The 19942-nt window shown below is 41.3% G+C and overlaps 56 non-coding genes across 56 annotated transcripts; all 56 read right to left on the bottom strand.

The window, feature by feature from the left end:
- Positions 1–153: 153 nt before the first annotated feature.
- Positions 154–235, bottom strand: trnas-uga (transfer RNA serine (anticodon UGA)). Its single transcript has one exon. It is a non-coding gene; the product is annotated as a tRNA-Ser (tRNA).
- Positions 236–479: 244 nt separating this feature from the next.
- On the bottom strand, positions 480–551 carry trnaa-ugc (transfer RNA alanine (anticodon UGC)). The gene has a single exon. It is a non-coding gene; the product is annotated as a tRNA-Ala (tRNA).
- A 254-nt stretch (positions 552–805) lies between these two features.
- trnas-cga (transfer RNA serine (anticodon CGA)) lies at positions 806–887 on the bottom strand. Its single transcript has one exon. It is a non-coding gene; the product is annotated as a tRNA-Ser (tRNA).
- Positions 888–1131: 244 nt separating this feature from the next.
- On the bottom strand, positions 1132–1203 carry trnaa-cgc (transfer RNA alanine (anticodon CGC)). Its single transcript has one exon. It is a non-coding gene; the product is annotated as a tRNA-Ala (tRNA).
- Positions 1204–1458: 255 nt separating this feature from the next.
- Positions 1459–1540, bottom strand: trnas-uga (transfer RNA serine (anticodon UGA)). Its single transcript has one exon. It is a non-coding gene; the product is annotated as a tRNA-Ser (tRNA).
- A 244-nt stretch (positions 1541–1784) lies between these two features.
- Positions 1785–1856, bottom strand: trnaa-ugc (transfer RNA alanine (anticodon UGC)). Its single transcript has one exon. It is a non-coding gene; the product is annotated as a tRNA-Ala (tRNA).
- Positions 1857–2110: 254 nt separating this feature from the next.
- On the bottom strand, positions 2111–2192 carry trnas-cga (transfer RNA serine (anticodon CGA)). The gene has a single exon. It is a non-coding gene; the product is annotated as a tRNA-Ser (tRNA).
- A 244-nt stretch (positions 2193–2436) lies between these two features.
- trnaa-cgc (transfer RNA alanine (anticodon CGC)) lies at positions 2437–2508 on the bottom strand. Its single transcript has one exon. It is a non-coding gene; the product is annotated as a tRNA-Ala (tRNA).
- Positions 2509–2763: 255 nt separating this feature from the next.
- On the bottom strand, positions 2764–2845 carry trnas-uga (transfer RNA serine (anticodon UGA)). The gene has a single exon. It is a non-coding gene; the product is annotated as a tRNA-Ser (tRNA).
- A 245-nt stretch (positions 2846–3090) lies between these two features.
- trnaa-cgc (transfer RNA alanine (anticodon CGC)) lies at positions 3091–3162 on the bottom strand. The gene has a single exon. It is a non-coding gene; the product is annotated as a tRNA-Ala (tRNA).
- Positions 3163–3416: 254 nt separating this feature from the next.
- On the bottom strand, positions 3417–3498 carry trnas-uga (transfer RNA serine (anticodon UGA)). The gene has a single exon. It is a non-coding gene; the product is annotated as a tRNA-Ser (tRNA).
- A 245-nt stretch (positions 3499–3743) lies between these two features.
- Positions 3744–3815, bottom strand: trnaa-cgc (transfer RNA alanine (anticodon CGC)). The gene has a single exon. It is a non-coding gene; the product is annotated as a tRNA-Ala (tRNA).
- Positions 3816–4069: 254 nt separating this feature from the next.
- On the bottom strand, positions 4070–4151 carry trnas-cga (transfer RNA serine (anticodon CGA)). Its single transcript has one exon. It is a non-coding gene; the product is annotated as a tRNA-Ser (tRNA).
- A 244-nt stretch (positions 4152–4395) lies between these two features.
- Positions 4396–4467, bottom strand: trnaa-cgc (transfer RNA alanine (anticodon CGC)). Its single transcript has one exon. It is a non-coding gene; the product is annotated as a tRNA-Ala (tRNA).
- A 255-nt stretch (positions 4468–4722) lies between these two features.
- On the bottom strand, positions 4723–4804 carry trnas-uga (transfer RNA serine (anticodon UGA)). The gene has a single exon. It is a non-coding gene; the product is annotated as a tRNA-Ser (tRNA).
- Positions 4805–5048: 244 nt separating this feature from the next.
- On the bottom strand, positions 5049–5120 carry trnaa-ugc (transfer RNA alanine (anticodon UGC)). The gene has a single exon. It is a non-coding gene; the product is annotated as a tRNA-Ala (tRNA).
- Positions 5121–5374: 254 nt separating this feature from the next.
- Positions 5375–5456, bottom strand: trnas-cga (transfer RNA serine (anticodon CGA)). Its single transcript has one exon. It is a non-coding gene; the product is annotated as a tRNA-Ser (tRNA).
- A 244-nt stretch (positions 5457–5700) lies between these two features.
- trnaa-cgc (transfer RNA alanine (anticodon CGC)) lies at positions 5701–5772 on the bottom strand. Its single transcript has one exon. It is a non-coding gene; the product is annotated as a tRNA-Ala (tRNA).
- A 255-nt stretch (positions 5773–6027) lies between these two features.
- trnas-uga (transfer RNA serine (anticodon UGA)) lies at positions 6028–6109 on the bottom strand. The gene has a single exon. It is a non-coding gene; the product is annotated as a tRNA-Ser (tRNA).
- A 245-nt stretch (positions 6110–6354) lies between these two features.
- Positions 6355–6426, bottom strand: trnaa-ugc (transfer RNA alanine (anticodon UGC)). Its single transcript has one exon. It is a non-coding gene; the product is annotated as a tRNA-Ala (tRNA).
- A 255-nt stretch (positions 6427–6681) lies between these two features.
- On the bottom strand, positions 6682–6763 carry trnas-uga (transfer RNA serine (anticodon UGA)). Its single transcript has one exon. It is a non-coding gene; the product is annotated as a tRNA-Ser (tRNA).
- A 245-nt stretch (positions 6764–7008) lies between these two features.
- trnaa-ugc (transfer RNA alanine (anticodon UGC)) lies at positions 7009–7080 on the bottom strand. Its single transcript has one exon. It is a non-coding gene; the product is annotated as a tRNA-Ala (tRNA).
- A 243-nt stretch (positions 7081–7323) lies between these two features.
- Positions 7324–7405, bottom strand: trnas-uga (transfer RNA serine (anticodon UGA)). Its single transcript has one exon. It is a non-coding gene; the product is annotated as a tRNA-Ser (tRNA).
- Positions 7406–7650: 245 nt separating this feature from the next.
- trnaa-ugc (transfer RNA alanine (anticodon UGC)) lies at positions 7651–7722 on the bottom strand. Its single transcript has one exon. It is a non-coding gene; the product is annotated as a tRNA-Ala (tRNA).
- A 255-nt stretch (positions 7723–7977) lies between these two features.
- trnas-cga (transfer RNA serine (anticodon CGA)) lies at positions 7978–8059 on the bottom strand. Its single transcript has one exon. It is a non-coding gene; the product is annotated as a tRNA-Ser (tRNA).
- Positions 8060–8304: 245 nt separating this feature from the next.
- trnaa-cgc (transfer RNA alanine (anticodon CGC)) lies at positions 8305–8376 on the bottom strand. The gene has a single exon. It is a non-coding gene; the product is annotated as a tRNA-Ala (tRNA).
- Positions 8377–8630: 254 nt separating this feature from the next.
- Positions 8631–8712, bottom strand: trnas-cga (transfer RNA serine (anticodon CGA)). Its single transcript has one exon. It is a non-coding gene; the product is annotated as a tRNA-Ser (tRNA).
- Positions 8713–8957: 245 nt separating this feature from the next.
- On the bottom strand, positions 8958–9029 carry trnaa-cgc (transfer RNA alanine (anticodon CGC)). The gene has a single exon. It is a non-coding gene; the product is annotated as a tRNA-Ala (tRNA).
- Positions 9030–9919: 890 nt separating this feature from the next.
- trnas-uga (transfer RNA serine (anticodon UGA)) lies at positions 9920–10001 on the bottom strand. The gene has a single exon. It is a non-coding gene; the product is annotated as a tRNA-Ser (tRNA).
- Positions 10002–10246: 245 nt separating this feature from the next.
- Positions 10247–10318, bottom strand: trnaa-cgc (transfer RNA alanine (anticodon CGC)). The gene has a single exon. It is a non-coding gene; the product is annotated as a tRNA-Ala (tRNA).
- Positions 10319–10573: 255 nt separating this feature from the next.
- On the bottom strand, positions 10574–10655 carry trnas-uga (transfer RNA serine (anticodon UGA)). The gene has a single exon. It is a non-coding gene; the product is annotated as a tRNA-Ser (tRNA).
- Positions 10656–10900: 245 nt separating this feature from the next.
- Positions 10901–10972, bottom strand: trnaa-cgc (transfer RNA alanine (anticodon CGC)). Its single transcript has one exon. It is a non-coding gene; the product is annotated as a tRNA-Ala (tRNA).
- A 255-nt stretch (positions 10973–11227) lies between these two features.
- trnas-uga (transfer RNA serine (anticodon UGA)) lies at positions 11228–11309 on the bottom strand. The gene has a single exon. It is a non-coding gene; the product is annotated as a tRNA-Ser (tRNA).
- Positions 11310–11554: 245 nt separating this feature from the next.
- On the bottom strand, positions 11555–11626 carry trnaa-cgc (transfer RNA alanine (anticodon CGC)). The gene has a single exon. It is a non-coding gene; the product is annotated as a tRNA-Ala (tRNA).
- Positions 11627–11881: 255 nt separating this feature from the next.
- Positions 11882–11963, bottom strand: trnas-uga (transfer RNA serine (anticodon UGA)). Its single transcript has one exon. It is a non-coding gene; the product is annotated as a tRNA-Ser (tRNA).
- A 245-nt stretch (positions 11964–12208) lies between these two features.
- Positions 12209–12280, bottom strand: trnaa-cgc (transfer RNA alanine (anticodon CGC)). Its single transcript has one exon. It is a non-coding gene; the product is annotated as a tRNA-Ala (tRNA).
- Positions 12281–12534: 254 nt separating this feature from the next.
- On the bottom strand, positions 12535–12616 carry trnas-cga (transfer RNA serine (anticodon CGA)). Its single transcript has one exon. It is a non-coding gene; the product is annotated as a tRNA-Ser (tRNA).
- A 245-nt stretch (positions 12617–12861) lies between these two features.
- On the bottom strand, positions 12862–12933 carry trnaa-cgc (transfer RNA alanine (anticodon CGC)). Its single transcript has one exon. It is a non-coding gene; the product is annotated as a tRNA-Ala (tRNA).
- Positions 12934–13188: 255 nt separating this feature from the next.
- On the bottom strand, positions 13189–13270 carry trnas-uga (transfer RNA serine (anticodon UGA)). Its single transcript has one exon. It is a non-coding gene; the product is annotated as a tRNA-Ser (tRNA).
- A 245-nt stretch (positions 13271–13515) lies between these two features.
- trnaa-ugc (transfer RNA alanine (anticodon UGC)) lies at positions 13516–13587 on the bottom strand. Its single transcript has one exon. It is a non-coding gene; the product is annotated as a tRNA-Ala (tRNA).
- Positions 13588–13842: 255 nt separating this feature from the next.
- On the bottom strand, positions 13843–13924 carry trnas-uga (transfer RNA serine (anticodon UGA)). Its single transcript has one exon. It is a non-coding gene; the product is annotated as a tRNA-Ser (tRNA).
- Positions 13925–14169: 245 nt separating this feature from the next.
- Positions 14170–14241, bottom strand: trnaa-cgc (transfer RNA alanine (anticodon CGC)). The gene has a single exon. It is a non-coding gene; the product is annotated as a tRNA-Ala (tRNA).
- Positions 14242–14496: 255 nt separating this feature from the next.
- trnas-uga (transfer RNA serine (anticodon UGA)) lies at positions 14497–14578 on the bottom strand. Its single transcript has one exon. It is a non-coding gene; the product is annotated as a tRNA-Ser (tRNA).
- A 245-nt stretch (positions 14579–14823) lies between these two features.
- trnaa-cgc (transfer RNA alanine (anticodon CGC)) lies at positions 14824–14895 on the bottom strand. Its single transcript has one exon. It is a non-coding gene; the product is annotated as a tRNA-Ala (tRNA).
- A 255-nt stretch (positions 14896–15150) lies between these two features.
- On the bottom strand, positions 15151–15232 carry trnas-uga (transfer RNA serine (anticodon UGA)). The gene has a single exon. It is a non-coding gene; the product is annotated as a tRNA-Ser (tRNA).
- Positions 15233–15795: 563 nt separating this feature from the next.
- Positions 15796–15877, bottom strand: trnas-uga (transfer RNA serine (anticodon UGA)). The gene has a single exon. It is a non-coding gene; the product is annotated as a tRNA-Ser (tRNA).
- Positions 15878–16122: 245 nt separating this feature from the next.
- Positions 16123–16194, bottom strand: trnaa-cgc (transfer RNA alanine (anticodon CGC)). The gene has a single exon. It is a non-coding gene; the product is annotated as a tRNA-Ala (tRNA).
- Positions 16195–16449: 255 nt separating this feature from the next.
- trnas-uga (transfer RNA serine (anticodon UGA)) lies at positions 16450–16531 on the bottom strand. Its single transcript has one exon. It is a non-coding gene; the product is annotated as a tRNA-Ser (tRNA).
- A 245-nt stretch (positions 16532–16776) lies between these two features.
- trnaa-cgc (transfer RNA alanine (anticodon CGC)) lies at positions 16777–16848 on the bottom strand. The gene has a single exon. It is a non-coding gene; the product is annotated as a tRNA-Ala (tRNA).
- Positions 16849–17091: 243 nt separating this feature from the next.
- Positions 17092–17173, bottom strand: trnas-uga (transfer RNA serine (anticodon UGA)). The gene has a single exon. It is a non-coding gene; the product is annotated as a tRNA-Ser (tRNA).
- A 563-nt stretch (positions 17174–17736) lies between these two features.
- trnas-uga (transfer RNA serine (anticodon UGA)) lies at positions 17737–17818 on the bottom strand. The gene has a single exon. It is a non-coding gene; the product is annotated as a tRNA-Ser (tRNA).
- Positions 17819–18063: 245 nt separating this feature from the next.
- On the bottom strand, positions 18064–18135 carry trnaa-cgc (transfer RNA alanine (anticodon CGC)). The gene has a single exon. It is a non-coding gene; the product is annotated as a tRNA-Ala (tRNA).
- A 255-nt stretch (positions 18136–18390) lies between these two features.
- trnas-uga (transfer RNA serine (anticodon UGA)) lies at positions 18391–18472 on the bottom strand. Its single transcript has one exon. It is a non-coding gene; the product is annotated as a tRNA-Ser (tRNA).
- Positions 18473–18717: 245 nt separating this feature from the next.
- trnaa-cgc (transfer RNA alanine (anticodon CGC)) lies at positions 18718–18789 on the bottom strand. Its single transcript has one exon. It is a non-coding gene; the product is annotated as a tRNA-Ala (tRNA).
- A 255-nt stretch (positions 18790–19044) lies between these two features.
- On the bottom strand, positions 19045–19126 carry trnas-uga (transfer RNA serine (anticodon UGA)). Its single transcript has one exon. It is a non-coding gene; the product is annotated as a tRNA-Ser (tRNA).
- A 563-nt stretch (positions 19127–19689) lies between these two features.
- On the bottom strand, positions 19690–19771 carry trnas-uga (transfer RNA serine (anticodon UGA)). Its single transcript has one exon. It is a non-coding gene; the product is annotated as a tRNA-Ser (tRNA).
- Positions 19772–19942: the final 171 nt, after the last annotated feature.

The raw sequence follows: 19942 nt of genomic DNA, 5'->3' as shown, positions 1-19942 counted from the left end.
GGCAGAAAGCCAACTTGGGAAGACTGAATGCGTCACTTTAAATAAAAATCCTTGGGAATTTGGACTTTCAAAGTGGGACTTTAACGTATGGAGATCACAAAATGACTCAAAAAATGACTCTTTGCTCGGACCAGAGTGCTCTAAAGTGAATTTCGTTGCTGGCAGGACTCGAACCTGCGCGGGGAGACCCCAATGGATTTCAAGTCCATCGCCTTAACCTCTCGGCCACAACAACCCACAATGTTGAAAATAAAATCGACTTTTCGCAAATATCAGATACTGGCTAAGTGGCTGATGTGTAGACTGCCATGTGAACAATTCTGGAACACACATAATTAGGTAAGTGTGTGGTATTTACCTGGTAAATTATAGTTGGTGCTTTTTTCCCTTGTTGGACAGTACATTTGATGGCTCCTCATATCATGAGATTTCCCAACAACTTAGCAGAAACACCTTTTAAATTTGAGCATAATATCTAATGGAGATGCTGGGGATTGAACCCAGGACCTCATACATGCAAAGCATGCGCTCTACCACTGAGCTACATCCCCTGCAAAATTGGCAAAAATTACTTTGTTTTCCGTATATAAAGGGAAAAGTGTGAGAAAAAAAGAATGAATGGGGACGTTTCCAAGGGAAAACGTACTATGACTGGCAGAAAGCCAACTTGGGAAGACTGAATGCATCACTTTAAATAAAAATCCTTGGGAATTTGGACTTTCAAAGCTAGACTTTGACGTGTGGAGATCAAAAAATGACTCAAAAATTAGTCTTTGCTGGGAACGGAGCGCTGTAAGGAGAATTTCGTTGCTGGCAGGACTCGAACCTGCGCGGGGAGACCCCAATGGATTTCGAGTCCATCGCCTTACCCTCTCGGCCACAACAACCCAAAATGTTGAAAATAAAATCGACTTTTCGGAAATATCAGATACTGGATAAGTGGCTGATATGTAGACTGCCATGTGAACAATTCTGGAACACACATAATTAGGTAAGGGTGTGGTATTTACTTGGTAAATTATAGTTGGTGCTTTTTTCCCTTGTTGGACGGTACATTTGATGGCTCCTCATATCATGAGATTTCCCAACAACTTAGCAGAAACACCTTTTAACTTTGAGCATAATATCTAATGGAGATGCTGGGGATTGAACCCAGGACCTTATACATGCGAAGCATGCGCTCTACCACTGAGCTACATCCCCTGCAAAATTGGCAAAAATTGCTTTATTTTCCGTATATAAAGGAAAACGTGTGAAAAAAGAAGAATGAATGGGGACGTTTCCAAGGGAAAACCTACTATGACTGGCAGAAAGCCAACTTGGGAAGACTGAATGCGTCACTTTAAATAAAAATCCTTGGGAATTTGGACTTTCAAAGTGGGACTTTAACGTATGGAGATCACAAAATGACTCAATAAATGACTCTTTGCTCGGACCAGAGTGCTCTAAAGTGAATTTCGTTGCTGGCAGGACTCGAACCTGCGCGGGGAGACCCCAATGGATTTCAAGTCCATCGCCTTAACCTCTCGGCCACAACAACCCACAATGTTGAAAATAAAATCGACTTTTCGCAAATATCAGATACTGGCTAAGTGGCTGATGTGTAGACTGCCATGTGAACAATTCTGGAACACACATAATTAGGTAAGTGTGTGGTATTTACCTGGTAAATTATAGTTGGTGCTTTTTTCCCTTGTTGGACAGTACATTTGATGGCTCCTCATATCATGAGATTTCCCAACAACTTAGCAGAAACACCTTTTAAATTTGAGCATAATATCTAATGGAGATGCTGGGGATTGAACCCATGACCTCATACATGCAAAGCATGCGCTCTACCACTGAGCTACATCCCCTGCAAAATTGCCAAAAATTACTTTGTTTTCCGTATATAAAGGGAAAAGTGTGAGAAAAAAAGAATGAATGGGGACGTTTCCAAGGGAAAACCTACTATGACTGGCAGACAGCCAACTTGGGAAGACTGAATGCGTCACTTTAAATAAAAATCCTTGGGAATTTGGACTTTCAAAGTGGGACTTTAACGTATGGAGATCACAAAATGACTCAAAAATTAGTCTTTGCTGGGAACGGAGCGCTGTAAGGAGAATTTCGTTGCTGGCAGGACTCGAACCTGCGCGGGGAGACCCCAATGGATTTCGAGTCCATCGCCTTACCCTCTCGGCCACAACAACCCAAAATGTTGAAAATAAAATCGACTTTTCGGAAATATCAGATACTGGATAAGTGGCTGATATGTAGACTGCCATGTGAACAATTCTGGAACACACATAATTAGGTAAGGGTGTGGTATTTACTTGGTAAATTATAGTTGGTGCTTTTTTCCCTTGTTGGACGGTACATTTGATGGCTCCTCATATCATGAGATTTCCCAACAACTTAGCAGAAACACCTTTTAACTTTGAGCATAATATCTAATGGAGATGCTGGGGATTGAACCCAGGACCTCATACATGCGAAGCATGCGCTCTACCACTGAGCTACATCCCCTGCAAAATTGGCAAAAATTGCTTTATTTTCCGTATATAAAGGAAAAAGTGTGAAAAAAGAAGAATGAATGGGGACGTTTCCAAGGGAAAACCTACTATGACTGGCAGAAAGCCAACTTGGGAAGACTGAATGCGTCACTTTAAATAAAAATCCTTGGGAATTTGGACTTTCAAAGTGGGACTTTAACGTATGGAGATCACAAAATGACTCAAAAAATTACTCTTTGCTCGGACCAGAGCGCTCTAAAGTGAATTTCGTTGCTGGCAGGACTCGAACCTGCGCGGGGAGACCCCAATGGATTTCAAGTCCATCGCCTTAACCTCTCGGCCACAACAACCCACAATGTTGAAAATAAAATCGACTTTTCGCAAATATCAGATACTGGCTAAGTGGCTGATGTGTAGACTGCCATGTGAACAATTCTGGAACACACATAATTAGGTAAGGGTGTGGTATTTACCTGGTAAATTATAGTTGGTGCTTTTTTTCCCTTGTTGGACAGTACATTTGATGGCTCCTCATATCATGAGATTTCCCAACAACTTAGCAGAAACACCTTTTAACTTTGAGCATAATATCTAATGGAGATGCTGGGGATTGAACCCAGGACCTCATACATGCGAAGCATGCGCTCTACCACTGAGCTACATCCCCTGCAAAATTGGCAAAAATTACTTTGTTTTCCGTATATAAAGGAAGAAGTGTGAGAAAAAAAGAATGAATGCCGATGTTTCCAAGCGAAAACCTACTATGACTGGCAGAAAGCCAACTTGGGAAGACTGAATGCATCACTTTAAATAAAAATCCTTGGGAATTTGGACTTTCAAAGTTGGACTTTAACGTATGGAGATCAAAAAATGACTCAAAAATGACTCTTTGCTTGGACCAGAGCGCTCTAAAGCTATTTTCGTTGCTGGCAGGACTCGAACCTGCGCGGGGAGACCCCAATGGATTTCAAGTCCATCGCCTTAACCTCTCGGCCACAACAACCCACAATGTTGAAAATAAAATCGACTTTTCGGAAATATCAGATACTGGATAAGTGGCTGATATGTAGACTGCCATGTGAACAATTCTGGAACACACATAATTAGGTAAAGGTGTGGTATTTACTTGGTAAATTATAGTTGGTGCTTTTTTTCCCTTGTTGGACGGTACATTTGATGGCTCCTCATATCATAAGATTTCCCAACAACTTAGCAGAAACACCTTTTAAATTTGAGCATAATATCTAATGGAGATGCTGGGGATTGAACCCAGGACCTCATACATGCGAAGCATGCGCTCTACCACTGAGCTACATCCCCTGCAAAATTGGCAAAAATTACTTTGTTTTCCGTATATAAAGGAAGAAGTGTGAGAAAAAAAGAATGAATGCCGATGTTTCCAAGCGAAAACCTACTATGACTGGCAGAAAGCCAACTTGGGAAGACTGAATGCATCACTTTAAATAAAAATCCTTGGGAATTTGGACTTTCAAAGCTAGACTTTGACGTGTGGAGATCAAAAAATGACTCAAAAATTAGTCTTTGCTGGGAACGGAGCGCTGTAAGGAGAATTTCGTTGCTGGCAGGACTCGAACCTGCGCGGGGAGACCCCAATGGATTTCGAGTCCATCGCCTTACCCTCTCGGCCACAACAACCCAAAATGTTGAAAATAAAATCGACTTTTCGGAAATATCAGATACTGGATAAGTGGCTGATATGTAGACTGCCATGTGAACAATTCTGGAACACACATAATTAGGTAAGGGTGTGGTATTTACTTGGTAAATTATAGTTGGTGCTTTTTTCCCTTGTTGGACGGTACATTTGATGGCTCCTCATATCATGAGATTTCCCAACAACTTAGCAGAAACACCTTTTAACTTTGAGCATAATATCTAATGGAGATGCTGGGGATTGAACCCAGGACCTCATACATGCGAAGCATGCGCTCTACCACTGAGCTACATCCCCTGCAAAATTGGCAAAAATTGCTTTATTTTCCGTATATAAAGGAAAAAGTGTGAAAAAAGAAGAATGAATGGGGACGTTTCCAAGGGAAAACCTACTATGACTGGCAGAAAGCCAACTTGGGAAGACTGAATGCGTCACTTTAAATAAAAATCCTTGGGAATTTGGACTTTCAAAGTGGGACTTTAACGTATGGAGATCACAAAATGACTCAAAAAATGACTCTTTGCTCGGACCAGAGTGCTCTAAAGTGAATTTCGTTGCTGGCAGGACTCGAACCTGCGCGGGGAGACCCCAATGGATTTCAAGTCCATCGCCTTAACCTCTCGGCCACAACAACCCACAATGTTGAAAATAAAATCGACTTTTCGCAAATATCAGATACTGGCTAAGTGGCTGATGTGTAGACTGCCATGTGAACAATTCTGGAACACACATAATTAGGTAAGTGTGTGGTATTTACCTGGTAAATTATAGTTGGTGCTTTTTTCCCTTGTTGGACAGTACATTTGATGGCTCCTCATATCATGAGATTTCCCAACAACTTAGCAGAAACACCTTTTAAATTTGAGCATAATATCTAATGGAGATGCTGGGGATTGAACCCAGGACCTCATACATGCAAAGCATGCGCTCTACCACTGAGCTACATCCCCTGCAAAATTGGCAAAAATTACTTTGTTTTCCGTATATAAAGGGAAAAGTGTGAGAAAAAAAGAATGAATGGGGACGTTTCCAAGGGAAAACCTACTATGACTGGCAGACAGCCAACCTGGGAAGACTGAATGCGTCACTTTAAATAAAAATCCTTGGGAATTTGGACTTTCAAAGTGGGACTTTAACGTATGGAGATCACAAAATGACTCAAAAATTAGTCTTTGCTGGGAACGGAGCGCTGTAAGGAGAATTTCGTTGCTGGCAGGACTCGAACCTGCGCGGGGAGACCCCAATGGATTTCGAGTCCATCGCCTTACCCTCTCGGCCACAACAACCCAAAATGTTGAAAATAAAATCGACTTTTCGGAAATATCAGATACTGGATAAGTGGCTGATATGTAGACTGCCATGTGAACAATTCTGGAACACACATAATTAGGTAAGGGTGTGGTATTTACTTGGTAAATTATAGTTGGTGCTTTTTTCCCTTGTTGGACGGTACATTTGATGGCTCCTCATATCATGAGATTTCCCAACAACTTAGCAGAAACACCTTTTAACTTTGAGCATAATATCTAATGGAGATGCTGGGGATTGAACCCAGGACCTCATACATGCGAAGCATGCGCTCTACCACTGAGCTACATCCCCTGCAAAATTGGCAAAAATTGCTTTATTTTCCGTATATAAAGGAAAAAGTGTGAAAAAAGAAGAATGAATGGGGACGTTTCCAAGGGAAAACCTACTATGACTGGCAGAAAGCCAACTTGGGAAGACTGAATGCGTCACTTTAAATAAAAATCCTTGGGAATTTGGACTTTCAAAGTGGGACTTTAACGTATGGAGATCACAAAATGACTCAAAAAATGACTCTTTGCTCGGACCAGAGCGCTCTAAAGTGAATTTCGTTGCTGGCAGGACTCGAACCTGCGCGGGGAGACCCCAATGGATTTCAAGTCCATCGCCTTAACCTCTCGGCCACAACAACCCACAATGTTGAAAATAAAATCGACTTTTCGCAAATATCAGATACTGGCTAAGTGGCTGATGTGTAGACTGCCATGTGAACAATTCTGGAACACACATAATTAGGTAAGGGTGTGGTATTTACCTGGTAAATTATAGTTGGTGCTTTTTTTCCCTTGTTGGACAGTACATTTGATGGCTCCTCATATCATGAGATTTCCCAACAACTTAGCAGAAACACCTTTTAAATTTGAGCATAATATCTAATGGAGATGCTGGGGATTGAACCCAGGACCTCATACATGCAAAGCATGCGCTCTACCACTGAGCTACATCCCCTGCAAAATTGGCAAAAATTACTTTGTTTTCCGTATATAAAGGGAAAAGTGTGAGAAAAGAAGAATGAATGGGGACGTTTCCAAGGGAAAACCTACTATGACTGGCAGACAGCCAACTTGGGAAGACTGAATGCGTCACTTTAAATAAAAATCCTTGGGAATTTGGACTTTCAAAGTGGGACTTTAACGTATGGAGATCACAAAATGACTCAAAAAATGACTCTTTGCTCAGACCAGAGCCCTCTAAAGTGAATTTCGTTGCTGGCAGGACTCGAAACTGCGTGGGGAGACCCCAATGGATTTCAAGTCCATCGCCTTAACCTCTCGGCCACAACAACCCACAATGTTGAAAATAAAATCGACTTTTCGCAAATATCAGATACTGGCTAAGTGGCTGATGTGTAGACTGCCATGTGAACAATTCTGGAACACACATAATTAGGTAAGGGTGTGGTATTTACTTGGTAAATTATAGTTGGTGCTTTTTTTCCCTTGTTGGACGGTACATTTGATGGCTCCTCATATCATGAGATTTCCCAACAACTTAGCAAAAACACCTTTTAAATTTGAGCATAATATCTAATGGAGATGCTGGGGATTGAACCCAGGACCTCATACATGCAAAGCATGCGCTCTACCACTGAGCTACATCCCCTGCAAAATTGACAAAAATTACTTTGTTTTCCGTATATAAAGGGAAAAGTGTGAGAAAAGAAGAATGAATGGGGACGTTTCCAAGGGAAAACCTACTATGACTGGCAGAAAGCCAACTTGGGAAGACTGAATGCGTCACTTTAAATGAAAATCCTTGGGAATTTGGACTTTCAAAGTGGGACTTTAACGTATGGAGATCACAAAATGACTCTTTGCTCAGACCAGAGCGCTCTAAAGTGAATTTCGTTGCTGGCAGGACTCGAACCTGCGCGGGGAGACCCCAATGGATTTCAAGTCCATCGCCTTAACCTCTCGGCCACAACAACCCACAATGTTGAAAATAAAATCGACTTTTCGCAAATATCAGATACTGGCTAAGTGGCTGATGTGTAGACTGCCATGTGAACAATTCTGGAACACACATAATTAGGTAAGGGTGTGGTATTTACCTGGTAAATTATAGTTGGTGCTTTTTTTTCCTTGTTGGACAGTACATTTGATGGCTCCTCATATCATGAGATTTCCCAACAACTTAGCAGAAACACCTTTTAAATTTGAGCATAATATCTAATGGAGATGCTGGGGATTGAACCCAGGACCTCATACATGCAAAGCATGCGCTCTACCACTGAGCTACATCCCCTGCAAAATTAGCAAAAATTACTTTGTTTTCCGTATATAAAGGAAGAAGTGTGAGAAAAAATGAATGAATGCCGATGTTTCCAAGCGAAAACCTACTATGACTGGCAGAAAGCCAACTTGGGAAGACTGAATGCGTCACTTTAAATAAAAATCCTTGGGAATTTGGACTTTCAAAGTGGGACTTTAACGTATGGAGATCACAAAATGACTCAAAAAATGACTCTTTGCTCGGACCAGAGCGCTCTAAAGCTATTTTCGTTGCTGGCAGGACTCGAACCTGCGCGGGGAGACCCCAATGGATTTCGAGTCCATCGCCTTAACCTCTCGGCCACAACAACCCACAATGTTGAAAATAAAATCGACTTTTCACAAATATCAGATACTGGCTAAGTGGCTGATATATAGACTGCCATGTGAACAATTCTGGAACACACATAATTAGGTAAGGATGTGGTATTTACTTGGTAAATTATAGTTGGTGCTTTTTTTCCCTTGTTGGACAGTACATTTGATGGCTCCTCATATCATGAGATTTCCCAACAACTTAGCAGAAACACCTTTTAAATTTGAGCATAATATCTAATGGAGATGCTGGGGATTGAACCCAGGACCTCATACATGCGAAGCATGCGCTCTACCACTGAGCTACATCCCCTGCAAAATTGGCAAAAATTACTTTGTTTTCCGTATATAACGGAAGAAGTGTGAGAAAAAAAGAATGAATGCCGATGTTTCCAAGCGAAAACCTACTATGACTGGCAGAAAGCCAACTTGGGAAGACTGAATGCATCACTTTAAATAAAAATCCTTGGGAATTTGGACTTTCAAAGTTGGACTTTGACGTGTGGAGATCAAAAAATGACTCAAAAATTACTCTTTGCTCGGAACGGAGCGCTCTAAGGTGATTTTCGTTGCTGGCAGGACTCGAACCTGCGCGGGGAGACCCCAATGGATTTCGAGTCCATCGCCTTAACCTCTCGGCCACAACAACCCACAATGTTGAAAATAAAATCGACTTTTCACAAATATCAGATACTGGCTAAGTGGCTGATATATAGACTGCCATGTGAAGAATTCTGGAACACACATAATTAGGTAAGGATGTGGTATTTACTTGGTAAATTATAGTTGGTGCTTTTTTTCCCTTGTTGGACGGTACATTTGATGGCTCCTCATATCATCAGATTTCCCAACAACTTAGCAGAAACACCTTTTAAATTTCAGCATAATATCTAATGGAGATGCTGGGGATTGAACCCAGGACCTCATACATGCGAAGCATGCGCTCTACCACTGAGCTACATCCCCTGCAAAATTGGCAAAAATTGCTTTATTTTCCGTATATAAAGGAAAAAGTGTGAGAAAAGAAGAATGAATGGGGACGTTTCCAAGGGAAAACCTACTATGACTGGCAGAAAGCCAACTTGGGAAGACTGAATGCATCACTTTAAATAAAAATCCAAGGGAATTTGGACTTTCAAAGCTGGACTTTAACGTATGGAGATCAAAAAATGACTCAAAAAATGACTCTTTGCTTGGACCAGAGCGCTCTAAAGCTATTTTCGTTGCTGGCAGGACTCGAACCTGTGCGGGGAGACCCCAAAGGATTTCAAGTCCATCGCCTTAACCTCTCGGCCACAATGTTGAAAATAAAATCGACTTTTCACAAATATCAGATACTGGCTAAGTGGCTGATATATAGACTGCCATGTGAACAATTCTGGAACACACATAATTAGGTAAGGATGTGGTATTTACTTGGTAAATTATAGTTGGTGCTTTTTTTCCCTTGTTGGACGGTACATTTGATGGCTCCTCATATCATCAGATTTCCCAACAACTTAGCAGAAACACCTTTTAAATTTCAGCATAATATCTAATGGAGATGCCGGGGATTGAACCCAGGACCTCATACATGCGCTCTACCACTGAGCTACATCCCCTGCAAAATTGGCAAAAATTGCTTTATTTTCCGTATATAAAGGAAAAAGTGTGAGAAAAGAAGAATGAATGAGGACGTTTCCAAGGGAAAACCTACTATGACTGGCAGAAAGCCAACTTGGGAAGACTGAATGCATCACTTTAAATAAAAATCCTTGGGAATTTGGACTTTCAAAGCTGGACTTTGACGTGTGGAGATTAAAAAATGACTCAAAAAATGACTCTTTGCTCGGACCAGAGCGCTCTAAAGCTATTTTCGTTGCTGGCAGGACTCGAACCTGCGCGGGGAGACCCCAATGGATTTCAAGTCCATCGCCTTAACCTCTCGGCCACAACAACCCACAATGTTGAAAATAAAATCAACTTTTCGGAAATATCAGATACTGGATAAGTGGCTGATATGTAGACTGCCATGTGAACAGTTCTGGAACACACATAATTAGGTAAGGGTGTGGTATTTACTTGGTAAATTATAGTTAGTGCTTTTTTTCCCTTGTTGGACGGTACATTTGATGGCTCCTCATATCATGAGATTTCCCAACAACTTAGCAGAAACACCTTTTAACTTTGAGCATAATATCTAATGGAGATGCTGGGGTTTGAACCCAGGACCTCATACATGCGAAGCATGCGCTCTACCACTGAGCTACATCCCCTGCAAAATTGGCAAAAATTGCTTTATTTTCCGTATATAAAGGAAAAAGTGTGAGAAAAGAAGAATGAATGGGGACGTTTCCAAGGGAAAACCTACTATGACTGGCAGAAAGCCAACTTGGGAAGACTGAATGCATCACTTTAAATAAAAATCCAAGGGAATTTGGACTTTCAAAGTTGGACTTTAACGTATGGAGATCACAAAATGACTCAAAAAATGACTCTTTGCTCGGACCAGAGCGCTCTAAAGTGAAATTCGTTGCTGGCAGGACTCGAACCTGCGCGGGGAGACCCCAATGGATTTCAAGTCCATCGCCTTAACCTCTCGGCCACAACAACCCACAATGTTGAAAATAAAATCGACTTTTCGCAAATATCAGATACTGGCTAAGTGGCTGATGTGTAGACTGCCATGTGAACAATTCTGGAACACACATAATTAGGTAAGGGTGTGGTATTTACTTGGTAAATTATAGTTGGTGCTTTTTTTCCCTTGTTGGACGGTACATTTGATGGCTCCTCATATCATAAGATTTCCCAACAACTTAGCAGAAACACCTTTTAAATTTGAGCATAATATCTAATGGAGATGCTGGGGATTGAACCCAGGACCTCATACATGCGAAGCATGGGCTCTACCACTGAGCTACATCCCCTGCAAAATTGGCAAAAATTACTTTGTTTTCCGTATATAAAGGAAGAAGTGTGAGAAAAAAAGAATGAATGCCGATGTTTCCAAGCGAAAACCTACTATGACTGGCAGAAAGCCAACTTGGGAAGACTGAATGCGTCACTTTAAATAAAATTCCTTGGGAATTTGGACTTTCAAAGTGGGACTTTAACGTATGGAGATCACAAAATGACTCAAAAAATGACTCTTTGCTCAGACCAGAGCGCTCTAAAGTGAAATTCGTTGCTGGCAGGACTCGAACCTGCGCGGGGAGACCCCAATGGATTTCAAGTCCATCGCCTTAACCTCTCGGCCACAACAACCCACAATGTTGAAAATAAAATCGACTTTTCGCAAATATCAGATACTGGCTAAGTGGCTGATGTGTAGACTGCCATGTGAACAATTCTGGAACACACATAATTAGGTAAGGGTGTGGTATTTACTTGGTAAATTATAGTTGGTGCTTTTTTTCCCTTGTTGGACGGTACATTTGATGGCTCCTCATATCATCAGATTTCCCAACAACTTAGCAGAAACACCTTTTAAATTTGAGCATAATATCTAATGGAGATGCCGGGGATTGAACCCAGGACCTCATACATGCGAAGCATGCGCTCTACCACTGAGCTACATCCCCTGCAAAATTGGCAAAAATTACTTTGTTTTCCGTATATAAAGGAAGAAGTGTGAGAAAAAAAGAATGAATGCCGATGTTTCCAAGCGAAAACCTACTATGACTGGCAGAAAGCCAACTTGGGAAGACTGAATGCGTCACTTTAAATAAAATTCCTTGGGAATTTGGACTTTCAAAGTGGGACTTTAACGTATGGAGATCACAAAATGACTCAAAAAATGACTCTTTGCTCGGACCAGAGCGCTCTAAAGCTATTTTCGTTGCTGGCAGGACTCGAACCTGCGCGGGGAGACCCCAATGGATTTCAAGTCCATCGCCTTAACCTCTCGGCCACAACAACCCACAATGTTGAAAATAAAATCAACTTTTCGGATATATCAAATACTGGATAAGTGGCTGATATGTAGACTGCCATGTGAACAATTCTGGAACACACATAATTAGGTAAGAGTGTGGTATTTACTTGGTAAATTATAGTTGGTGCTTTTTTTCCCTTGTTGGACGGTACATTTGATGGCTCCTCATATCATGAGATTTCCCAACAACTTAGCAGAAACACCTTTTAACTTTGAGCATAATATCTAATGGAGATGCTGGGGATTGAACCCAGGACCTCATACATGCGAAGCGAGCGCTCTACCACTGAGCTACATCCCCTGCAAAATTGGCAAAAATTGCTTTATTTTCCGTATATAAAGGAAGAAGTGTGAGAAAAAAAGAATGAATGGGGACGTTTCCAAGGAAAAACCTACTATGACTGGCAGAAAGCCAACTTGGGAAGACTGAATGCGTCACTTTAAATAAAAATCCTTGGGAATTTGGACTTTCAAAGTGGGACTTTAACGTATGCAGATCACAAAATGACTCAAAAATTACTCTTTGCTCGGAACGGAGCGCTCAAAGGTGATTTTCGTTGCTGGCAGGACTCGAACCTGCGCGGGGAGACCCCAATGGATTTCGAGTCCATCGCCTTAACCTCTCGGCCACAACAACCCACAATGTTGAAAATAAAATCGACTTTTCACAAATATCAGATACTGGCTAAGTGGCTGATATATAGACTGCCATGTGAACAATTCTGGAACACACATAATTAGGTAAGGATGTGGTATTTACTTGGTAAATTATAGTTGGTGCTTTTTTTCCCTTGTTGGACAGTACATTTGATGGCTCCTCATATCATCAGATTTCCCAACAACTTAGCAGAAACACCTTTTAAATTTGAGCATTATATCTAATGGAGATGCCGGGGATTGAACCCAGGACCTCATACATGCGAAGCATGCGCTCTACCACTGAGCTACATCCCCTGCAAAATTGGCAAAAATTACTTTGTTTTCCGTATATAAAGGAAGAAGTGTGAGAAAAAAAGAATGAATGCCGATGTTTCCAAGCGAAAACCTACTATGACTGGCAGAAAGCCAACTTGGGAAGACTGAATGCGTCACTTTAAATAAAAATCCTTGGGAATTTGGACTTTCAAAGTGGGACTTTAACGTATGGAGATCACAAAATGACTCAAAAAATGACTCTTTGCTCGGACCAGAGCGCTCTAAAGCTATTTTCGTTGCTGGCAGGACTCGAACCTGCGCAGGGAGACCCCAATGGATTTCAAGTCCATCGCCTTAACCTCTCGGCCACAACAACCCACAATGTTGAAAATAAAATCAACTTTTCGGAAATATCAGATACTGGATAAGTGGCTGATATGTAGACTGCCATGTGAACAATTCTGGAACACACATAATTAGGTAAGGGTGTGGTATTTACTTGGTAAATTATAGTTGGTGCTTTTTTTCCCTTGTTGGACGGTACATTTGATGGCTCCTCATATCATGAGATTTCCCAACAACTTAGCAGAAACACCTTTTAACTTTGAGCATAATATCTAATGGAGATGCTGGGGATTGAACCCAGGACCTCATACATGCAAAGCATGCGCTCTACCACTGAGCTACATCCCCTGCAAAATTGGCAAAAATTACTTTGTTTTCCGTATATAAAGGAAGAAGTGTGAGAAAAAAAGAATGAATGCCGATGTTTCCAAGCGAAAACCTACTATGACTGGCAGAAAGCCAACTTGGGAAGACTGAATGCATCACTTTAAATAAAAATCCAAGGGAATTTGGACTTTCAAAGTTGGACTTTAACGTATGGAGATCAAAAAATGACTCAAAAAATGACTCTTTGCTTGGACCAGAGCGCTCTAAAGCTATTTTCGTTGCTGGCAGGACTCGAACCTGCGCGGGGAGACCCCAATGGATTTCAAGTCCATCGCCTTAACCTCTCGGCCACAACAACCCACAATGTTGAAAATAAAATCGACTTTTCGCAAATATCAGATACTGGCTAAGTGGCTGATGTGTAGACTGCCATGTGAACAATTCTGGAACACACATAATTAGGTAAGGATGTGGTATTTACTTGGTAAATTATAGTTGGTGCTTTTTTTCCCTTGTTGGACAGTACATTTGATGGCTCCTCATATCATGAGATTTCCCAACAACTTAGCAGAAACACCTTTTAAATTTCAGCATAATATCTAATGGAGATGCTGGGGATTGAACCCAGGACCTCATACATGCGAAGCATGCGCTCTACCACTGAGCTACATCCCCTGCAAAATTGGCAAAAATTACTTTGTTTTCCGTATATAAAGGAAGAAGTGTGAGAAAAGAAGAATGAATGCCGATGTTTCCAAGGGAAAACCTACTATGACTGGCAGAAAGCCAACTTGGGAAGACTGAATGCGTCACTTTGAATAAAAATCCTTGGGAATTTGGACTTTCAAAGTGGGACTTTAACGTATGGAGATCACAAAATGACTCAAAAAATGACTCTTTGCTCGGACCAGAGCGCTCTAAAGCTATTTTCGTTGCTGGCAGGACTCGAACCTGCGCGGGGAGACCCCAATGGATTTCAAGTCCATCGCCTTAACCTCTCGGCCACAACAACCCACAATGTTGAAATTAAAATCAACTTTTCGGAAATATCAAATACTGGATAAGTGGCTGATATGTAGACTGCCATGTGAACAATTCTGGAACACACATAATTAGGTAAGGGTGTGGTATTTACTTGGTAAATTATAGTTGGTGCCTTTTTTCCCTTGTTGGACAGTACATTTGATGGCTCCTCATATCATGAGATTTCCCAACAACTTAGCAGAAACACCTTTTAAATTTGAGCATAGGATCTAATGGAGATGCTGGGGATTGAACCCAGGACCTCATACATGCGAAGCATGCGCTCTACCACTGAGCTACATCCCCTGCAAAATTGGCAAAAATTACTTTGTTTTCCGTATATAAAGGAAGAAGTGTGAGAAAAAAAGAATGAATGCCGATGTTTCCAAGCGAAAACCTACTATGACTGGCAGAAAGCCAACTTGGGAAGACTGAATGCGTCACTTTAAATAAAAATCCTTGGGAATTTGGACTTTCAAAGTGGGACTTTAACGTATGGAGATCACAAAATGACTCAAAAAATGACTCTTTGCTCGGACCAGAGCGCTCTAAAGCTATTTTCGTTGCTGGCAGGACTCGAACCTGCGCGGGGAGACCCCAATGGATTTCAAGTCCATCGCCTTAACCTCTCGGCCACAACAACCCACAATGTTGAAAATAAAATCGACTTTTCGCAAATATCAGATACTGGCTAAGTGGCTGATGTGTAGACTGCCATGTGAACAATTCTGGAACACACATAATTAGGTAAGGGTGTGGTATTTACTTGGTAAATTATAGTTGGTGCTTTTTTTCCCTTGTTGGACGGTACATTTGATGGCTCCTCATATCATCAGATTTCCCAACAACTTAGCAGAAACACCTTTTAAATTTCAGCATAATATCTAATGGAGATGCCGGGGATTGAACCCAGGACCTCATACATGCGCTCTACCACTGAGCTACATCCCCTGCAAAATTGGCAAAAATTGCTTTATTTTCCGTATATAAAGGAAAAAATGTGAGAAAAGAAGAATGAATGGGGACGTTTCCAAGGGAAAACCTACTATGACTGGCAGAAAGCCAACTTGGGAAGACTGAATGCATCACTTTAAATAAAAATCCAAGGGAATTTGGACTTTCAAAGTTGGACTTTAACGTATGGAGATCAAAAAATGACTCAAAAAATGACTCTTTGCTTGGACCAGAGCGCTCTAAAGCTATTTTCGTTGCTGGCAGGACTCGAACCTGCGCGGGGAGACCCCAATGGATTTCAAGTCCATCGCCTTAACCTCTCGGCCACAACAACCCACAATGTTGAAAATAAAATCGACTTTTCGCAAATATCAGATACTGGCTAAGTGGCTGATGTGTAGACTGCCATGTGAACAATTCTGGAACACACATAATTAGGTAAGGATGTGGTATTTACTTGGTAAATTATAGTTGGTGCTTTTTTTCCCTTGTTGGACAGTACATTTGATGGCTCCTCATATCATGAGATTTCCCAACAACTTAGCAGAAACACCTTTTAAATTTGAGCATAATATCTAATGGAGATGCTGGGGATTGAACCCAGGACCTCATACATGCGAAGCATGCGCTCTACCACTGAGCTACATCCCCTGCAAAATTGGCAAAAATTACTTTGTTTTCCGTATATAAAGGAAGAAGTGTGAGAAAAGAAGAATGAATGCCGATGTTTCCAAGGGAAAACCTACTATGACTGGCAGAAAGCCAACTTGGGAAGACTGAATGCGTCACTTTGAATAAAAATCCTTGGGAATTTGGACTTTCAAAGTGGGACTTTAACGTATGGAGATCACAAAATGACTCAAAAAATGACTCTTTGCTCGGACCAGAGCGCTCTAAAGCTATTTTCGTTGCTGGCAGGACTCGAACCTGCGCGGGGAGACCCCAATGGATTTCAAGTCCATCGCCTTAACCTCTCGGCCACAACAACCCACAATGTTGAAATTAAAATCAACTTTTCGGAAATATCAAATACTGGATAAGTGGCTGATATGTAGACTGCCATGTGAACAATTCTGGAACACACATAATTAGGTAAGGGTGTGGTATTTACTTGGTAAATTATAGTTGGTGCCTTTTTTCCCTTGTTGGACAGTACATTTGATGGCTCCTCATATCATGAGATTTCCCAACAACTTAGCAGAAACACCTTTTAAATTTGAGCATAATATCTAATGGAGATGCTGGGGATTGAACCCAGGACCTCATACATGCGAAGCATGCGCTCTACCACTGAGCTACATCCCCTGCAAAATTGGCAAAAATTACTTTGTTTTCCGTATATAAAGGAAGAAGTGTGAGAAAAAAAGAATGAATGCCGATGTTTCCAAGCGAAAACCTACTATGAATGGCAGAAAGCCAACTTGGGAAGACTGAATGCGTCACTTTAAATAAAAATCCTTGGGAATTTGGACTTTCAAAGTGGGACTTTAACGTATGGAGATCACAAAATGACTCTTTGCTCGGACCAGAGCGCTCTAAAGCTATTTTCGTTGCTGGCAGGACTCGAACCTGCGCGGGGAGACCCCAATGGATTTCAAGTCCATCGCCTTAACCTCTCGGCCACAACAACCCACAATGTTGAAAATAAAATCGACTTTTCGCAAATATCAGATACTGGCTAAGTGGCTGATGTGTAGACTGCCATGTGAACAATTCTGGAACACACATAATTAGGTAAGGGTGTGGTATTTACTTGGTAAATTATAGTTGGTGCTTTTTTTCCCTTGTTGGACGGTACATTTGATGGCTCCTCATATCATCAGATTTCCCAACAACTTAGCAGAAACACCTTTTAAATTTCAGCATAATATCTAATGGAGATGCCGGGGATTGAACCCAGGACCTCATACATGCGCTCTACCACTGAGCTACATCCCCTGCAAAATTGGCAAAAATTGCTTTATTTTCCGTATATAAAGGAAAAAGTGTGAGAAAAGAAGAATGAATGGGGACGTTTCCAAGGGAAAACCTACTATGACTGGCAGAAAGCCAACTTGGGAAGACTGAATGCATCACTTTAAATAAAAATCCAAGGGAATTTGGACTTTCAAAGTTGGACTTTAACGTATGGAGATCAAAAAATGACTCAAAAAATGACTCTTTGCTTGGACCAGAGCGCTCTAAAGCTATTTTCGTTGCTGGCAGGACTCGAACCTGCGCGGGGAGACCCCAATGGATTTCAAGTCCATCGCCTTAACCTCTCGGCCACAACAACCCACAATGTTGAAAATAAAATCGACTTTTCGCAAATATCAGATACTGGCTAAGTGGCTGATGTGTAGACTGCCATGTGAACAATTCTGGAACACACATAATTAGGTAAGGATGTGGTATTTACTTGGTAAATTATAGTTGGTGCTTTTTTTCCCTTGTTGGACAGTACATTTGATGGCTCCTCATATCATGAGATTTCCCAACAACTTAGCAGAAACACCTTTTAAATTTGAGCATAATATCTAATGGAGATGCTGGGGATTGAACCCAGGACCTCATATATGCGAAGCATGCGCTCTACCACTGAGCTACATCCCCTGCAAAATTGGCAAAAATTACTTTGTTTTCCGTATATAAAGGAAGAAGTGTGAGAAAAAAAGAATGAATGCCGATGTTTCCAAGCGAAAACCTACTATGACTGGCAGAAAGCCAACTTGGGAAGACTGAATGCGTCACTTTAAATAAAAATCCTTGGGAATTTGGACTTTCAAAGTGGGACTTTAACGTATGGAGATCACAAAATGACTCAAAAAATGACTCTTTGCTCGGACCAGAGCGCTCTAAAGCTATTTTCGTTGCTGGCAGGACTCGAACCTGCGCGGGGAGACCCCAATGGATTTCAAGTCCATCGCCTTAACCTCTCGGCCACAACAACCCACAATGTTGAAATTAAAATCAACTTTTCGGAAATATCAAATACTGGATAAGTGGCTGATATGTAGACTGCCATGTGAACAATTCTGGAACACACATAATTAGGTAAGGGTGTGGTATTTACTTGGTAAATTATAGTTGGTGCCTTTTTTCCCTTGTTGGACAGTACATTTGATGGCTCCTCATATCATGAGATTTCCCAACAACTTAGCAGAAACACCTTTTAAATTTGAGCATAATATCTAATGGAGATGCTGGGGATTGAACCCAGGACCTCATACATGCGAAGCATGCGCTCTACCACTGAGCTACATCCCCTGCAAAATTGGCAAAAATTACTTTGTTTTCCGTATATAAAGGAAGAAGTGTGAGAAAAAAAGAATGAATGCCGATGTTTCCAAGCGAAAACCTACTATGACTGGCAGAAAGCCAACTTGGGAAGACTGAATGCGTCACTTTAAATAAAAATCCTTGGGAATTTGGACTTTCAAAGTGGGACTTTAACGTATGGAGATCACAAAATGACTCAAAAAATGACTCTTTGCTCGGACCAGAGCGCTCTAAAGCTATTTTCGTTGCTGGCAGGACTCGAACCTGCGCGGGGAGACCCCAATGGATTTCAAGTCCATCGCCTTAACCTCTCGGCCACAACAACCCACAATGTTGAAAATAAAATCGACTTTTCGCAAATATCAGATACTGGCTAAGTGGCTGATGTGTAGACTGCCATGTGAACAATTCTGGAACACACATAATTAGGTAAGGGTGTGGTATTTACTTGGTAAATTATAGTTGGTGCTTTTTTTCCCTTGTTGGACGGTACATTTGATGGCTCCTCATATCATCAGATTTCCCAACAACTTAGCAGAAACACCTTTTAAATTTCAGCATAATATCTAATGGAGATGCCGGGGATTGAACCCAGGACCTCATACATGCGCTCTACCACTGAGCTACATCCCCTGCAAAATTGGCAAAAATTGCTTTATTTTCCGTATATAAAGGAAAAAGTGTGAGAAAAGAAGAATGAATGGGGACGTTTCCAAGGGAAAACCTACTATGACTGGCAGAAAGCCAACTTGGGAAGACTGAATGCATCACTTTAAATAAAAATCCAAGGGAATTTGGACTTTCAAAGTTGGACTTTAACGTATGGAGATCAAAAAATGACTCAAAAAATGACTCTTTGCTTGGACCAGAGCGCTCTAAAGCTATTTTCGTTGCTGGCAGGACTCGAACCTGCGCGGGGAGACCCCAATGGATTTCAAGTCCATCGCCTTAACCTCTCGGCCACAACAACCCACAATGTTGAAAATAAAATCGACTTTTCGCAAATATCAGATACTGGCTAAGTGGCTGATGTGTAGACTGCCATGTGAACAATTCTGGAACACACATAATTAGGTAAGGATGTGGTATTTACTTGGTAAATTATAGTTGGTGCTTTTTTTCCCTTGTTGGACAGTACATT

This window comes from Gasterosteus aculeatus, unplaced genomic scaffold (assembly GCF_964276395.1).
Source record: "Gasterosteus aculeatus unplaced genomic scaffold, fGasAcu3.hap1.1 HAP1_SCAFFOLD_56, whole genome shotgun sequence".
NCBI classification, from domain to species: Eukaryota; Metazoa; Chordata; class Actinopteri; order Perciformes; family Gasterosteidae; genus Gasterosteus; species Gasterosteus aculeatus.
The sequence above is the reverse complement of the archived record's forward strand: the minus strand, read 5'-3'. Positions and strand labels throughout refer to the sequence as shown.